Genomic DNA, 4,798 nt, shown 5'->3' on the forward strand with positions numbered 1-4,798 from the left:
TTATATGCCACAAAAATTCTAATTACCAAAAAATAAGGGGATTATATGTCACGTATCCCGTTAAATCCAAATAATTAAAATTTAGGAGAAATTATTTTCAAGTTGTTGTTCAAGTAAAGAGTTTTTCCAAGTTTTATAAGAACTCAAATAGAAAGAGTGTCATACTTCCGTTCCACCCAAATTCATAAAATAAAGAACAAAAACAATTCTTAAATTATAAATCCATGCATCAATTAAAATAGAAAAAGGAATAAAATCAATCCATACAAATAGACAAAGCTCCTAACCTTAACAATGGAGGATTAGTTGCTCATGATTGAGAGGGAAAATAAGGATTCAGATAAAAATGTACAGTACCCATCCATCTGACGGCATCTAAATTCCTATTTATAACTAATCCTAATAAATTTAAAATCTAATTATCTAAAATTAAAAATATCTTTTCCTAAAAAAATAAGATTTGAATTTAAATTTGAATTAATTAACAAGTCTTTAGCTGATGGGTGGGGACCACTTGATTTGTCCATTTTACAGCTTCTAATCTGTGTTTTCTGGGCTGGAAACTGGGTTAAAATAGCCCAGAAATCGCCCCCAGCATTTATCTGCGTTTTCTGCACGTGGCGCATGTCACGCGTACGCGTCAGTCACGCGTACGCATCGATGGTATTTTTCGCAAGTCACGCGGATGCGTCGATCACGCGGACGCGTCAGTCACTGATGAGCGGATAATTTGTACGCTTTTTGGCATTGTTTTTAGTATGTTTTTAGTAGTTTTAGTTGAGTTTTTAGTATATTTTTATTAGTTTTTAGTTAAAATTCACTTTTCTGGACTTTAGTATGAGTTTGTGTGTTTTTCTGTGATTTCAGGTATTTTCTGGCTGAAATTGAGGGACCTGAGCAAAAATCCGATTCAGAGACTGAAAAGGACTGCAGATGCTGTTGGATTCTGACCTCCCTGCACTCGAAGTGGATTTTCTGGAGCTACAGAAGCCCAATTGGCGCGCTCTCAACGGCGTTGGAAAGTAGACATCCTGGGCTTTCCAGCAATATATGATAGTCCATACTTTGCCCAAGATTTGATGGCCCAAACCGGCGTCCAAAGTCACCTTCAGAATTCCCAGCGTTAAACGCCGGAACTGGCACCAAAATGGGAGTTAAACGCCCAAACTGGCATAAAAGCTGGCGTTTAACTCCAAGAAGAGTCTCTACACGAAAAATGCTTCATTGCTCAGCCCAAGCACACACCAAGTGGGTCCGGAAGTGGATTTTTATGTCTTTTACTCATCTTTGTAATTCTTAAGCTACTAGTTCCCTATAAGTAGGACCTTTTGTTATTGTATTTTCATCTTTGGATCTTAGATCATCTTAAGATCTTTGAATCTTTTGATCATGGGAGGCTGGCCATTCGGCCATGCCTAGACCTTGTTCTTATGTATTTTCAACGGTGGAGTTTCTACACACCATAGATTAAGGTGTGGAGCTCTGCTGTACCTCGAGTATTAATGCAATTACTATTGTTCTTCTATTCAATTCAGCTTGTTCTTGTTCCAAGATATCACTTGTTCTTCAACTTGATGAATGTGATGATCCGTGACACTCATCATCATTCTCACCTATGAACGTGTGACTGACAACCACCTCCGTTCTACCTTAGATTGAGTGAATATCTCTTGGATTCCTGATACACGATGCATGGTTGATCGCCTGACAACCGAGTGCTCGCCTGACAAACGAGCCAGCCATTCCGTGAGATCAGAGTCTTCGTGGTATAGGCAAGAACTGATGGCGGCATTCAAGAGAATCCGGAAGGTCTAACCTTGTCTGTGGTATTCTGAGTAGGATTCAATGATTGAATGACTGTGACGTGCTTCAAACTCCTGAGGGCGGGGCGTTAGTGACAGACGCAAAAGAATCACTGGATTCTATTCCGGCCTGATCGAGAACCGACAGATGGATAGCCGTGCCGTGACAGGGTGCGTTGAACATTTCCACTAAGAGGATGGGAGGTAGCCACTGACAACGGTGAAACCCTTGCATAAGCTTGCCATGGAAAGGAGTAAGAAGGATTGGATGAAGACAGTAGGAAAGCAGAGAGACGGAAGGGACAGCATCTTCATACGCTTATCTGAAGCTCTCACCAATGATATACATAAGTATCTCTATCTTTATCTTTATGTTTTATTCATATATCATCTATACTCATTTGAGTCTGCCTGACTAAGATTTACAAGGTGACCATAGCTTGCTTCATACCAACAATCTCCGTGGGATCGACCCTTACTCGCGTAAGGTTTATTACTTGGACGACCCAGTGCACTTGCTGGTTAGTTGTGCAAAGTTGTGTTTATGCCATGGTATTGAGCACCAAGTTTTTGGGGCCATTACTAGGGATTATTTGAGTTGTGAAAAGTAGTGATCACAATTTCGCACACCAAGTTTTTGGCGCCGTTGCCATGGATTGTTTTGTGTATGGACAACTGACGGTTCATCTTGTTGCTTAGATTAGGTATTTTTCAGAGTTTTTAAGAATGAATTCTAGAGTTTCATGATGATCTGTTGAAGTCTGGCTGGCTGTGAAGCCATGTCTAATCTTATTGGACCGAGGTTTCAACTGATCATCACAAGAGCTTGATGATTTCTATCAATCTTGCTATTGGAGCAATGATCTGCTAAGGCTTGGCTGGCCATTGGCCATGTCTAGTGTTTTGGACCGAAGCTTTCTTTGAAAGCTTGGCTGGCTGTGAAGCCATGTCTAATTCCTGGACCGGAGTCTTAGACTAACATTGCAATGATTCCTGGAATTCAAATTAAGAATTCTGAAACCTTCATTTTCTATTTTCATATAATTTTCGAAAAAGCACAAAAAAAATTTTCAAAATCATAAAAACCAAAAATATTTTATGTTTCTTGTTTGAGTCTAGTGTCTAATTTTAAGTTTGGTGTCTTGCATGCCATGTTTATTTGATCTTGGTTCTATTTTCAAGTCAATAGTACAGGGACCTGAAGATTCAAAACATACAGCAGAGAAATTACACAGAAAAAGCTGGGCGTTCAAAACGCCCAGTGAAGAAGGACAGACTGGCGTTTAAACGCCAGCCAGGGTGCCTGGTTGGGCGTTTAACGCCCAAAAAGGTAGTGCACTGGGCGTTAAACGCCAGAATGTGCACCATTCTGGGCGTTTAACGCCAGGATGGCAAAAGGGGGAGGATTTTGCTTTCAAATCAATTTTTTTTCAAGTTTTCAAGGTTTTTCAAAATCAAATCTTTTTCAAATCATATCTTTTCAATCAAATCTTTTTCAAAATCAATTTCTTTCCTTTTTCAAAGATACTTGCTAACAATTAATGATTTGATTGAACAATTCAAGTATGTTGCCTTTTCTGTTGAGAAAGGTTTAATGTTTGAATCATATCTTTTCTTGTTAGGCAAGTCATTAATTTTTAAAATCAAATCTTTTTTAAAATGTTTTTGAAATCATATCTTCTCAATCACATCTTTTTAAAAAGCATAACTTTTCAATCATATCTTTTTAATCACATCTTTTTCAAAATGATTTTCAATCATATCTTTTTAATTTCTAATTTCAAAATCTTTTTCAAAAATTACTTGATCTCTTTCTCACTCTTGATTTTCAAAAATCAAATTAAAGTTGTTCAAAATGTTTTTAAATCTTTTTAATTTAATTTTCGAAAGTTCTTCCCCTCTTCTCACATCCTTCTATTTATGGAGTACCACTCCTCCTCAATGCACAATTCGAACTATATCCCACTAAGTTCGAATTCTCTACTTCTTCCTTCTAATTTTCTGTTCCTCTGACACCTCAAGGAATCTCTATACTGTGACATAGAGGATCCCATATTTTCTTGTTCTCTTCTCTTTCATATGAGCAGGAACAAAGACAAAGGCATTCTTGTTGAAGCTGACCCTGAACCTGAAAGGACCTTGAAGCGAAAGCTAAGAGAAGCTAAGGCACAACTCTCTGTAGAGGACCTAACCGAATTCTTCAAAGAAGAAGAACACATGGCAGCCGAAAACAACAACAATACCAACAATGCAAGGAAGGTGCTGGGTGACTTTACTGCACCTACTCCCGACTTCTATGGGAGAAGCATCTCTATCCCTGCTATTGGAGCAAACAAATTTGAGCTAAAGCCTCAATTAGTTTCTCTAATGCAACAAAATTGCAAGTTCTATGGACTTCCATTGGAAGATCCTCATCAGTTTTTAGCTGAATTCTTGCAAATCTGTGACACTGTCAAGACAAATGGGGTTGACCCTGAGGTCTACAGACTTATGCTATTCCCTTTTGCTGTAAGAGACAGAGCTAGGACATGGTTGGACTCACAACCTAAAGAAAGCCTGGACTCATGGGAAAAGCTAGTCAATGCCTTCTTGGCAAAGTTCTTTCCACCTCAAAAATTGAGTAAGCTTAGAGTGGAAGTCCAAACCTTCAGACAGAAGGATGGAGAATCCCTCTATGAAGCTTGGGAAAGATACAAACAATTGATCAGAAAATGTCCTTCTGACATGCTTTCTGAATGGAGCATCATAGGTATTTTCTATGATGGTCTCTCTGAACTATCCAAGATGTCTTTGGATAGCTCTGCTGGAGGATCTCTTCATCTGAAGAAGACGCCTACAGAAACTCAAGAACTAATTGAAATGGTTGCAAATAACCAATTCATGTACACTTCTGAAAGGAATCCTGTGAACAATGGGACAAATCAGAAGAAAGGAGTTCTTGAGATTGATACTCTGAATGCCATTCTGGCTCAGAACAAGATATTGACTCAACAAGT

At 38.6% G+C, this 4,798-nt stretch overlaps 1 non-coding gene across 1 annotated transcript; it reads right to left on the minus strand.

Annotated features, from left to right (window-relative positions):
* Positions 1-4,424: 4,424 nt before the first annotated feature.
* Positions 4,425-4,532, minus strand: LOC130984806 (small nucleolar RNA R71). Its single transcript, XR_009088714.1, has one exon. It is a non-coding gene; the product is annotated as a small nucleolar RNA R71 (small nucleolar RNA).
* Positions 4,533-4,798: the final 266 nt, after the last annotated feature.

The sequence above is a fragment of the Arachis stenosperma genome, chromosome 5 (assembly GCF_014773155.1).
Source record: "Arachis stenosperma cultivar V10309 chromosome 5, arast.V10309.gnm1.PFL2, whole genome shotgun sequence".
Lineage (NCBI taxonomy): Eukaryota > Viridiplantae > Streptophyta > Magnoliopsida > Fabales > Fabaceae > Arachis > Arachis stenosperma.